Source organism: Globicephala melas, chromosome 4, assembly GCF_963455315.2.
Source record: "Globicephala melas chromosome 4, mGloMel1.2, whole genome shotgun sequence".
NCBI lineage: Eukaryota > Metazoa > Chordata > Mammalia > Artiodactyla > Delphinidae > Globicephala > Globicephala melas.
The window spans coordinates 104,380,903-104,394,609 of record NC_083317.1 but is presented as its reverse complement, the minus strand read 5'-3'; positions in this window follow the sequence as shown (position 1 = coordinate 104,394,609).

Here is a 13,707-nt window from a genome sequence, read left to right as displayed (position 1 = left end):
TATGGGAATATTTCTACATATAAAAACAGGCTCAAGCATTTTAGTTTCTATGGCACTAGGAAAAAATGAAAACTGTTTTCTTTATGAAAAAAGAAAAAGAAAAAGGAGCCCATTTCTATGCGTGTAGGCATATGTGTCTCCCTCTGGCTTCCTGGCCAAGTCAAACAGGTTGGTTCAGCGCAGAGGCCTTTTATAGTGTGGCGATCTGGGCTGCACGTGTCTCATCTGTAAAAAGAAAGCACAGAACGAGGGTTTCTGTCAGTTTCAAATGGATGATATGCATGCTAGTGCTTTGAGAGGGGCTATAAAAATACAAGGCATATTATTACCAGTGGGGTGGGGATTCCAGCCAGGTACCACGATAAATGTGGTCAGGAGATGGGGGAAAAGACTCTCAGGAAGCCCCTGAAGGCCTTGCCCACCTACTCCTTAAGCTGCAGAAAGGCCTCCATCCTGACCCTGGCAGGATGAGAGAGAGAGACTCAACCTCTCCTTTTCTGCTTCTTGTGGTCCTAGAACTCTTTTCCCTTCTGACCACCGTCTGCGGAGAGAAAGTAAAGTAAAATAGATGGCAATAGAAGAATGCAATGTGTACGCATTCTTATGAGCCTGGCCATGTTAATACCAATCCTTTCCTGGGACAACTGCTTCATCCCTGTAAGTCTGGCTGACCTCTCAACTCTGAAACAATCCACCTTGGGAAGGATGGGGCAGGATAAGGAGCTTTTATATGGTTGCGTATATTGCTCCTAAAAAAAAGTATTTCTACATAAGATATATACACATATAATATATATATGACATGTGTATAAGATATAGATATAAACATATAAAATCTGGAGTTTGTATCGGTATCCAGCCAGTCCTTTCACTGGAATCATGGACTTTCATTAGAATCACTGTCCTTCTATCAGAGGTCCCCAACCCCGGGCCACAGCCCGGGATCAGCCCTCCTATGATACAGGGCAGAGCTGTAAATGTTGAAGAATGGATCTAAAAGTAAAAACGCCCAAGACTGGCCCAGGTATTAACAGTTAAAATATGAAAATTGGTCTTCCAGTAGCTGGAGCTAATGGGCTTCAGGAGGCAAATCACTGGGTAAATAAAGGCTTGTTCTCTAAATCTCTGGTCACTCTAACAAGGGGGAAATCCTCTTTTTTGGTTGAAAGAATTCGTAAGTAAAATACTTCATTCTACAGGTAGCAAAACCATGGTATTGTTACTCAAGAGAGGTTGAAAATATAAACAGAGTTATACGCTTAGGTAAATTAATTCCATAAAAATGCATTTAGCACCTATGATGTTCAAGTTGCAAAGGCAGAGATTCCTAAATGATGTGGTCATGGCATTCTCGAGTGCTATAAGCCAGGGGTCCCCAACCCCCAGGCCGCGGACTGGTACCGGTCCTCGACCTGTTAGGAACTGGGCCACACAGCAGGAGGTGAGCAGCGGGCAAGCCCGCAAAGCTTCATCTGCCGCTCCCCACCGCTCCCCACCGCTCCCCACCGCTCCCCACCGCTTCCCACCACTCCCCATCGTTCCCCACCGCTCCCCACCGCTCCCCACCGCTCCCCATCCCTCCCCACCACTCCCCATCACTCCCCACTGCTCCCCATTGCTCGCATTACTGCGTGAACCATCCCCCCCCACCGCCTGCCATAGAAAAATTGTCTTTCACGAAACTGGTCCCTGGTGCCAAAAAGGTTGGGGACCACCGCTTCTACAGCTCCTTTGATGTCTTTCTATTGATGGGCCAACCAAAATGTCTAACTAGTTATCTACCAGGACAGTGTACATGGAAACAACACAGCCCGCTTGCAGCAACTTCTCCAGCCATAGAGCATCTTAGGTCAAGACTGGCTTTCTTAGTGTTTCCCTGTGGACAAAACTTACTGTAAATGATAAACTCTCTCTCTCTGGATTGTATGTCTGTTCCCCTATGTTCGTGCGCTGCTCTATACCTGGGTACATGTTCTTTAATCACTCATTCATTCATCAAGGATGTATTGATCTTCTTCAAGGAGTCAGATTTGACTAAAATGCTTTTTTTAAAAACAAAGACCCTTTGCCTTCTCTCCTCCAGAGCCAAGCCACATACCACCTCCTTGGGGCCACCTTCTTTGTGAAGAATTGCTCATTGCATTTACCACACTATATTTCACCTGCTCACTGCCTGCCTCCCTCACCAGGCTATGAGTACCTTCAAGGCAGGGCCCAATCTTGATCATTTTTTAATTCCTAGTTCCAAATACTGGCACATAGGAGACAGTCAATAAACGTTTGTTCACTTGAATTCTATGTGACAGATCCAGGGTCAGGCATGGCAATAAAAAGATGATCAAGACAAGGACCTGGGGACTTCCCTGGTGGCACAGTGGTTAAGAATCCACCTGCCAATGCAGGGGACACGGGTTCAATCCCCCATCCAGGAAGATCCCACATGCCGCGGAGCAACTAAGCCCCTGGGCCACGACTACTGAGCCTGCACTCTAGAGCCCGTGTGTTGCAACTACTGAGCCTGCATGCTGGCTGCAACTACTGAAGCCCACGCACCTGGAGTCTGCGCTCCACAAGAGAAGCCACAGCAATGAGAAGCCCGCACACCGCAACGAAGACCCAACGCAGCCAAAAAAATAAAAAATAAAAAAATACAAGCACCTTTCCTCAAGGAGCTCACAGCCAACCCCTCCCAGTTCACCTTACATAAGCCTGGGAAGTATCCATGCCCTTTCATCTTTTCCTTGTTCTTTCTAGTCCTGCATTAAATATTAAGCAAAATAAGCACGTGCTTACTTGTTCAAGGGGAAGGGACACCTTAGCATTTTCCCCTACCTCAGGCCCTTAACTTTCGCTGCTACTCTAGATAGACCTGAGCGGAATTGTTTTGTAATTGTCATTATCCGCTTATGTTCAATTCTAATCAGCATTGTTAAAAACAGTTTTCTTTGACTCACTGACTAAATTTTAAGTTTGATTTGAAGGTGTCGTCAGATATCTCATTTGTTTCCACCTCATGGTGTGAGAGTTTCACTTCCATTCAGTGTAAACACAAGGACTGGGTCTGACTAGCATTTAACGCATCAGCTGATTTGTGTAACAGACCTGTATTTGAGGTGATGGACCAGCAAAGGAGGCAGCATTGTTGGTCTGTGTTCAGGGCATCAATTGACCTTAATCTAGCCCTGCTCCTTCCATTACTTGTTAGCAACTGTGGTGAAAGGCTTGTTGTGGGAACATGAAACATCTGGATAAAAAGAGGCACCTTGGGTATCAAGTCCAATCTGGCTCTGGTCTAACTGCTCAGTCTTTTTTCTTACATGTACCCACCCCTGTGCTCCATTCCACTTCCACTGGGACCCTCAGTTTCTCCCCAAATCACTCCCCTCCACAATATGGACTTCTTCTCCATCCTATTCACTCACCTAGAGTTTATCCCTAGGAGGACTCAGCTTCAGTCTGGCCTCCTCCACGGGGCCTGTTTGGAAAATGCCTGGAACTCATAACACATCGTAATAGGCATGGAGCGTCCTTATCCAAGGTCCCATGAGCTCTTGTGTGTCATTTTTGAATGTTCACTTTAAATATTTTTTAACTCTCAATTAGCAAGTTCCTGGAGGTCTGAGTTTGTGTTTTTTGGTACAGGGTAATGTGAACAGTAGGTGCATAAAAAATGTCTTGTATTAAATACTTCCCAGATTTCAGTTGTTCATGGGACCCCCATCTCTCCCCATTCTCCCCTTTCCCAAATCACAGATCATGGTTGTCACTCTTTAATCCAAATTCGGGCACATTTAAGAGTCTTGTCTGCATCTCCCCCTTAAGGGAGGACAACCCCATGAAAATTCAAATAAACATAGTTATGGGAAGTTTGAACCTGACACCCTCATTTATGTGTCCTCCTGAAGAGCAGTGGAGAGTTTCACTTCCTTATTGTAGTAAAGTTCTCTCCTGTCTTTCAACAAGTGAAGGAGGTCTCCTGGGAGGGATTAAGCAGGATCTAAACAAGGAAATCTCAATATGTCAAGTATCTACCGTCAGCAGAACTGTCTCCTGGAGCCACGGGCAGGGACTGCTGACCTGAGCAAGGTGACAAGTTTGGAGTTGAGCAGGACGGCAGCACCAGTAAGCTCAGCTGCCGCTCTGCATCTGCCATAAGCCGGGTGTTCTGCGAAGAACGTGACAGGCACACTATCCTTCAATCCTCACAACACTCCCATGAAAGCGGGACTATGATTGCCCCCATTTAACAGGTGAACAAACTGGGGCTCTGTCTATCTAACGGCATGCCTGAATTCCAGCATCAGCCCAGCCATTACACCACACTGAGTGGGGTTTTCTAATAACTACTTAGGCTCGAGTCCAAGAAATAAAAATGTTAAACATGAGCTGAGTATTCTTTATGAGCATGAGCTGATTCTGAAGTTGAGGCTTCTAAAATGGCTCCAAACATAATTTGAAGTAATTTCCAAGTGTTTAGATTTATTGGGTCCAGAAAGCTCTGAGGATTATAGAAAAAGGTTGTTATATGACGCAGCAAGACCAGCTGCCCGCTCTGGCCAGTCCTGAAAGCTTCACTAAACACAGACAAAAATATAAACTCACTCGACTGCACAAGAGCAGAATGGTGCTGCAGGTGACCCTTCCTGACCCAGCTAGGGATCCCACCTTGACCTCTAATTGCCTTTATTGTAGACGTGATGGGCAGGGCCAAAGATATGACAATAGCCGTTGATTACAAGTCACTCAGCTGCTGGGAGGGGATGATTCAAGAGTTTTAGTGCAGTGTTCTGGAGCTCAGCTTCTAAAATGCATTGGTTGTGGTACATGTCTCTTTTTGAATTATGGTTTTCTCAGGGTATATGCCCAGTAATGGGATTGCTGGGTCATATGGTAGTCCTATTTTTAGTTTTTTGAAGATCAGCTCAGTGCTTTGTGACCACCTAGAGGGGTGGGATAGGGAGGGTGGGAGGGAGGCTTAAGAGGGAGGGGATATGGGGATATATGTATACATATAGCTGATTCACTTTGTTATACAGCAGAAACTAACACTACATTGTAAAGCAATTATACTCCAATAAAGATGTAAAATGCATTGGTTGTCTGTTAAATCATTGTAGTGGGTAGTTACCAGCATAAGAGAGAGAGAAATGGGGGTGGGGGAGGAAGAAAGAAAGAAAGAAAGAAAGAGAGAGAGAGAGAGAGAGAGAGAGAGAGAGAAAGAAAGAAAAGAAAGAAAGAAAGAAAGAAAAAGAAAGAAAAGAAAGAAAGAAAGAAAAAAGAAAGAAAGAAAGAAAGAAAAGAAAGAAAGGTGGAGGGAGGGAGGGAGAGAGGGAGAGGAGAAGAAGGATGGGGAAGGGGAAAAAAGAGAGAAAATGGAGTGCATTTCACACAGTTTAAGTATTGTTTTGTTGGAAATCATTTTTTAAATATATAGGTTTACTGGAACATGATGTAGAAATCATAGTCTAAAAACCCATGAGAAACAGTGGCTTTGATCCTTGAAGTAAAAAGTTTCTTCAAAATACAGACTATTGAACTTCCACAATGACTGGACTAAATGGAAACCCTTCCAAAAGTTTCCTCCCTTCCCACCTAGCTTAGCTCGCTGGAGACGTTTGAGAACATTTCACGTTTGTTTAACATGTCCACAAGATTCCCTCCCTATCCTCCATCCTTGGGAGCTAAGAAAACACATGAGTGACTATTTCCCGAACGCTTTTTCCTAGCCACCTAAAAAGGTTTCAAACTGTCAAGTTTCTGAGCATTTCTTGGGCTGGGCACTGAGTGTAGGATGCAGACCCCCAATGAGCCCAGGCTGAGTGAGTGACCCCACTGTGCTCCCATCTCATCTTTTCCTTTGTCTCTCACCAAATTGGGATGCCTTGTGCTTAGAACTATTTACTCTCTCTGCATCCCCACAATTCAGTGTGCTGTATGCAATAGGCACTCCGTAAATGTTTGGTGAATAAAAAAAAAAAAGGAGTGAATCTGCTATCAGTAAAGATCAGCTAGGTGAAGTACATTTAGCTTTGTTAAGGCCTTTCATTGACCAAGAGGTTAATGAAATTTGCTTGCCTAGTCAGTGTCTGGCTTTGAACCCAATTAAAATTCATCTTCCTCTCATTAACAGGGTTAAGTGAAGGTCTCCAAATTACAGTAAAGGATCTAGGAGATGCGTGTTCCCATCTCATAAATGGTGGCCCTGGCGAGCATTGCCAGGAGACCAGTTATTTGCCTAAGAAAGCAAATAAATAATACCTGAAAGAGGAAAAATGCTTCTGCGTTTGGGAGACAGACAGGTGAACAAAGGAGAGAGGGGAAAAGGCAGACTCAGCCTCACAGGGAGAACCCTGGTGGATAAGGAATTCACCCAGAGGCCAGAGAAGATGCTGGGTGTCACACTGGAAACCAGTGAGGACTGGTGGGAAGAGACACTTCTGGGTGCCACACACATGATGCCTCTCAGATGTCCCCCAACTTTGCCCCAAGGGAGTTTAGTGTCAGTCGTTGAGAGAGAGGGCTCTGAAACATTAGACCATATAGCACCCTTTCTGGGCTAATTCAGGAGCTGTGTCACTAGGGCGGAGCGACTGTCTCCCACCTCAGTCCACCCAGAGTGAAATCCCAACAGTAATGGCATCACAGAGATTGCCTCAGGGTGAGAGACCAGAGCTGCTGAGGCTCCTGGTCAGACTCCCAGCATGACAGCGTGAAGCCTACGCCCATAGCAGAAATACTCTGAAAGGCATCGCGGAGAACTATGGAGTTGCTCAGAGACTGAGGAAAGGAGAATCCTGTGTGCTCTGGCCCAGGCTGTTGGGTAGCTGCTCAGCGCTAAAGCCAGCTTCCCTTCCTGTCACCATTATTAGCCAGCCCTTCATCTGACCCTTCTCAGCTGATGTGGCCTGGCAGAAAATAGGGCTACACAGCACTGTGGAAAATCCTCCAGCATCAATCAGCCTTTTTCCAAAGAATTCAGATATCTGTCAACCCAGCTCTGGGGAGCTCATTCATGTCCAGGAAATGTGCTAGTGAGTCAGGCCCTGGGAGCCTAATTTCATTATTAAAGAAGGTTCCTATCCTATGAGGAACTACAGATCTGGACTCTGTCTCTCTCAGAGTATTCTAAATTTAGGATACGGGGTTCCATTGTGCAAAGCACACTTCTCTACGAAGCCACAGAAATCCCTTCTGAAATTACAGCCAGGCAATACTCTTTTGTTTCTATTCCATTATCACATCAATTCACAGGACAACATGTACCAAAACATCTAGGAAATTTTCAAGCTTTGTACAACTGTTGAAGAGACTTATACAGAGGAATACTGTCATTGACTCACGGTTTCCAGTAAGAGGGAAAAAAAACAGGTTCCTTATTTCTTAAGAAAAGTCTATCCATTGAAATGTCATCCACTTGTTTTGTTAAAGACCTTGGGGGCTCGCGTGCCCTATAAGCTCTTGAGGTGGAGACAGTGTGTCCTCATGTTAAAGGAGGGAGAAAACATTGGTGGGCTGAGGGGTGTCTCATGCTTTTAAGATGTAAATTTCTACATTGCACGTTCGATTGGAAAGCTACCAAAACCAGCTGCAACAGTAATAGCTGTTGTTTATTCTGTATTTACCATATGCCAAACACTGTCTATGCAGTGTGTTATTTAATCCTCAAAACAACCCAAGGAGCAGAGCTGACATTCAGCCCGTGTGCAACAGTAGGTTTAAAAGCTACTGAAATATCTCCTTACTGGTTGGTAAAACATTCACTGCCCTGGGACCCCTGTATGGCAGCTCCCACCCTCCCCACGTACACAGCGTGCTGTCTATCCTTTCTCTCCTCTGGGGACCTCCAGGACTGTTGTTCTCTAGACTAAAGTGTTAATGCTGGTGACTGTTGTGATTGGGCAATGTCTAGGCTGCACTCCTGATTAAATATTTTCAGTGTCTCCCTTGCCTTATAAGGTGCATATCGTTATCCTCATTTGCAGATGAAGATCGGGAAGCTTTAGACAGTATGGCAGACTCTCTTTTCCAAAATTAGCTCCAACGATATTTCCAAGCACACATGCTCTTCAAGAACCTTGTCACTTCCCCATCAAGAGCTGGTATCTATCTCCCCTTCCCTAGAAACTGGGTGGGCCTGTGTGGCTGTCTCAATGAACAGAACGTGGCAGAAGCAATGCTGTGTGACTTCTAGGGCTAGGTCAGCAAAGGTGATCCAGTTTCCACTTGGCTTTCTCCGGACACTCATTGGAGGAATACAACCACCATGGAGAAGAAGCCCTGGCCACATGAAGAGGCTGTGTGCAGGCACTCTGGCTGACAGTCTCGGCTGAGGTCCCAGCTGACAGCCAGCCTCAATAGCTAGACGTGTGAATGAAGGAGCCTTCAGGTGATTTCAGCCCCCAGCCTGTGAGTTTCCAGCTAAGGCCCCAGACATCAGGGAACAGAGACCAACTGTCCTGCTGTGCCCTGTCTAAATTTCTGACCTAAAATGTATGAGTATGCCAAATGGGAGGAATTTGTTACATGGCAGTACATGATCCTAACAGAAAGGTTAAACAATTTGCCCAAGGTCACACAGCTAGTAAGTGGTGAAACCAGGATTTCTACCGCAAATCACCTGACTTTGAAAGCTGACATTCTTAACCACCCGGTGACACTGATCCTGTGGCCACAACACCAAGAGGCAACATAGTAGGGCAAAGATGCCAGCTGGACAATCTTTCGGTGGATGCATGGAGTTGAAGGATGGGCCAAGCTCTTTTTATCCTGTGGCTCTGTGGTTCCCATTTCCAACATCATCTCCCAATCCAAGATGGCAGCTCCAATTCTTGCCATCACATCTGCATTCCAGGCATTAGGAAGAAGGAAAGAAGAGAGAAGCACGCACTGCTCCTTTCAAGAAAATTTCCTGGGAGGTGCAGACCCTATTTCTGTTTAACGTACCACCATCCAGAACTTAGGTACATGGTGTACCTAGCAGCAAGTGATGTTGGGTGACCTTGTGTCCAGTTAAAAACTAGAGCCATATTTCTGTATATTCTAGGGAGTAAAAGGAAAGATCTGACATTGGGACGACTCTCAATCTCTGCCATAGAAAATAAAGGGGAGTGGGTAGGAAAAGTGATTTCGAATTTGGAGCTATACTAATCCCTGTCTTCCCCTACTTTCCCCAATCTTCTGGCTTAAAAGAATTATTTATCATCTATTAGTAAATGTTTTGTAGAGGATTTAAACTGACTTTACGGTAAGAGTTTTGAACACCTTGAGACAATAGGAATCCCCTGGCTGAGTTGCAAGGGGAGATCTGCCCCGAAGGTAATCTGGGCTCGATCTACTATGGTCCATCGTGCTCCAAAAGAGTGGAAATGCTGGGTGAACCAAGAACCTAAAAAAATGGTGTCCTATTCAGGTATCACACCAGAGAAAGCCTCACGTGGTTGGCTGGTGGTTCTGGCGTGACTGAGAAATAAATGTTACAGTGAACTTTGAAGGAGCCCATTTCCAGTTTTCAAGGTGTATTTCCTTTCCTCTTAAGTGTACATCTAGAGAATATTTCAGATGATGGCTGCTCGGATAACTACACTGCTGAAACTGATTTCACTGATTACTCTCTAAACTTTGAATGTCTACTGTCTTCTACATTTCCAAAAATCCTTCCCAACCTGGAAAGCTTTTAGAGAGGTGAAGGTGGAAATCACAGGGTCCCTTGGAACAAATACATCATTTGATCTCATGACAAGCCTCTAAGGTTTACATGTTTCAGTGCTTGATGACTCACACACAAAGAATTCTTTAAAGAAGGGACCTGGAATGCCATAAACAACAGAAGTGAGTTTAAAAGAAAGAAAATCATAGCATCCCCAATACACAAATCTGTCTTTACATCATTTTGATGAAAAGTTGCCACCATGTAACGAAATAAAACAGAAAATCAAGTATGGCTTAGCAATAGGGAGAAAGGGCTGCGAATAAAATGTTCTGTTGGCACAAAAATGCAACATCTGTTTCTGAAGTGGAGTCTCTCTGATCTTAGTTAGACATGCCTTCAACTTGTTTCTACAAGAAATAGGACTACAGCCTGTATAGAATGTTCCACCCAGGCCTCCAGAGGAACTCGGGAAAGGATACATAGCAAGAAGGCCTAACCCCATGAACTCCCTGAAATCTAAAAGCCTGATCCTGAAATAAAACTGGGTAGAAACTCTGCGACCAGCAGGTGAGAAAGGGGCAGAGGTTTGTGTTCTGCCCGCAGAGGAACAGGGTAAATTTTGCTGTGGATGTTTCCCTCAACCACATGTAAAGCCAGCCTGAATAAAAAAGCAGTGTACGTCTGCATAGCATTTTGCGATATACAAATAGGTTTTCACACACATCACCCTTAGCCCTCTATAAGACCTTCTGCAGCTTGTAGGGAAGGCATACTGTCCATTTAATTCTGATAATGGAAACTAAGTTTCAGAGCACTTGTGATTTTCTAGGAGTCACCAGCTGGTGAATGGAAAAGCCAGAACTCAAGCCAGGTCTTCGATCCCAAATAGATTATTCTTTCCACGACACCACATTTCTCTCTCTCTCTCTCCACTTTTTCAGTAGTCCAGACTGTGTAAATACATACAGCACAGATATAGTGGTTTTAAAATATGTCCACAGAATTCTTCAAAACTCCTTCTTAAAACAGTAGAGCAGGGCTTCCTTGGTGGCGCAGTGGTTGAGAGTCCGCCTGCCGATGCAGGGGACATGGGTTCGTGCCCCGGTCTGGGAAGATCCCACATGCTGTGGAGCGGCTGCGCCCGTGAGCCATGGCTGCTGAGCTTGCGCGTCCGGAGCCTGTGCTCCGCAACGGGAGAGGCCACAACAGTGAAAGGCCCGTGTACCACAAAAAAAAAAAAAAAAAAAACAGTAGAGCATACTCATTCATCTCCCTTTCAGCATAGACTGGACTTAGTGACTGTCATCTAACAAATAGAATATGGTAGAAATGACCGTGTCATGGCAAGTTCATAAAAAGCATTGTGGCCTTCTCCCTGCTCTCTCTTGGATAACTCATCTGGGAGAAGCCAGTGACCATGTTGTAAGGGCACTCAAGCAGCCCTACGGAGAGAACTAAGGCCCCCTTCCAACAGCTAGCAAAGAACTGAGGCTCCTGCCAACAGCCTTGTGAGTGAGCCACCTTGGAAAAGGATGTGGTCCCAGTCAGGTATTCACATGACTGCAGCTGACATCTTGACTACAGGCTCGTGAAAGACTATGAGGCAGAATCACCCAGCTAAGCCACTTTCAAGTTCAAGGCACATAGAAATTGTGAGAGAACAAATATTTATGGCTTCATACCACTAAGTTTTGGGGGTAATTTGCTACACAGAAATAGATAACTAAGATATTAGGGAATACTTTATTCTGTTCCTTGAGTCCCAAGAATGTGTTCTTTCCACTATACCATGCATTTTCCTATCTTACTCCACTTTTCCAGGTTTCCAGACTGTGAAGTACCTACAACCCAAGAAACTCCTCATTCAATTCCTTGGCTCCCAGAAGCCCTACCTTTTGGGCACATTCACCCAGATTCTTATTATCCTTTAGCTATTCTATTCATCTGAGTCAGTACATTAATATTTAATAATTTACTAATAATCATCCCTTCCAGAAACTATGTCTGTATTTTAACAGGGAACTTCAACATCTTAAGCTAAAGGACAGTCTCAGCATAAGGTAGAGTGGGAGGGGAATTTCTGGCCCTTGAATATCCCTAGAGCTGTACTCATAGTGCTCCCTAGTCTTTCTCTTTACGTGGATACCCTACAGGCTATGCTCACTGTGTGACTACCCATGACATCCAGGGACCCAAACCCTGAATTTGAAAAGGGTCCTACAAAGGAAGTAATTGAAAGATGAAAAGTAGAAGGTGGAATCTGAAAAGGCTACACACCGAATCATTCTAAATGCTATGACATTCTGGAAAAGGCAAAACTATGGAGACCATAAAAAGATCAGTGGTTGCCAAAGGTTAAGGGCAAGGGAGGGATAAATAGGCAGGGCACAGAGGATATTTAGGGCAGAGGAACTACTCTGTACAATACTGTACTGACGGATACATGTCATCATGTACTTGTCCAAACCCATAAGCTGTACAGCACCAAGAGTGAACCCGAATGTAAACTACAGCCTCTGGGTGATCATGATGTGTTGATCTAGGCTCACTGATCGTAACACATGTACCACGCTGGTGCAGGATGTTGATAGTAGAGGAAACAAGGGCATTTGTGGGGACACAGCGTAGAGGGGAAACTTCTGTACTTTCTACTCGATTTTGCTGTGAATCTAAGATTGCTCTTTGAAAAAGTCTATGAAGACCTAAAAAATAACATCTAAATAACAAGTAGGAGGTGAGTCTAGATTCATAGATTGTATAGAAGAGAGGCAGACAGCAGTGGAGAAGGCCACAGTTTTAAGGAAGGCCTCCATCCAGCAGCAGAATTCTTGATGCCCCTGTAATGAGGAGTCAGTATGGCATCTCATCAACAGCAGAGGCTATTTCTGAGCTATTTGTTTCCTGCCCAGCCTTGGGCTGGATCCTGGGAGTACAGTAGATGACTTCCCAGATCTACATTCTACTTAAGGGAACAGTATAACACACAGAAAGGAGAGCAAGCAAGAGCAACGAATACAACCCGGGATGGTATTGGTTGCTGAAATGCAAGGCAGTGAGGTCAGGTGTGGACTGGCTAGTAAGGTGGGGGATGAGAAGTGGCTGAAGTGGGGCTTAAATGATGCAATGCACAGAAGATAAGATCAAAGGTAAAGAACTGGGTGGGAAGAGTGGCTATTTGGTGGGGATTCGAGTGAAGGTTATCTTAGAGGAGCTGGATTCTGGGTGATGTTTTGGGATTTTCAAAGAAGTAACTCTAAGTCTATGGACTTGATGTTTCCTCCAAAGTCTCGGAAGATGGAGAGCGCACCCGATGGTGAAAATGGAACTTGGATGGGCTCCCTCTGCCTCCACAGGGAGCCCTGCCTGCTGCTGAGTGGGGATTGCACATGGAGATGCTAAATCTGCTTTCACAAGAGGACCTGGTGTTCCCGCCCCACCCTGTGCTTTACTCCCAGAGCCCGGCAGCCTGTGGAACTACCCACTCTGACCCCAGGCAAGGGTTCCAGAGGCCAGCTGGGTGCTGGGGTAAGGCGGGGCTGGCTTGTGGGCTGTGGGTACGAGCCCAGGGCACTCAGACAGACAGAGGTCAGAACTGACTGCCAGACACACAGTGGAAATGAAGGATTAGGGTGAGGGGCCCCCAAGAGGGCGGCCGATCGGGAGGCAGAACCAGCAAGACAGAGCCTCTCTGAGACGGGAAACCGAAAGCCCAGACCTTGTTACAAAACTTCGCTCTCAAATGGGAAGAGGACCCCTAAGGTGCAGCCCTGAAACTGTGCCTGTCTTTATCCGGTTCCTATCTGTGGAATGGGGATGCTAAATTGTCCTTGCCTCACAGGGATGCTATGAGGATTAGGTGAATTCGTACATGCACGATCACTTAGAACTATGCCTCGCACAAAATAAGTGGTTAATAAGGATTAGTTGTTGCCGTTGTCGTGAAACTTGGACGGAAGCATCAACAGCTCCTAGAAAGTGCCGGAGGAATACACACATCACTTGGTGACAAATACACATCTTGACAGCATGCTAGAAACTCTTTCTGAAAGCATTCTGCT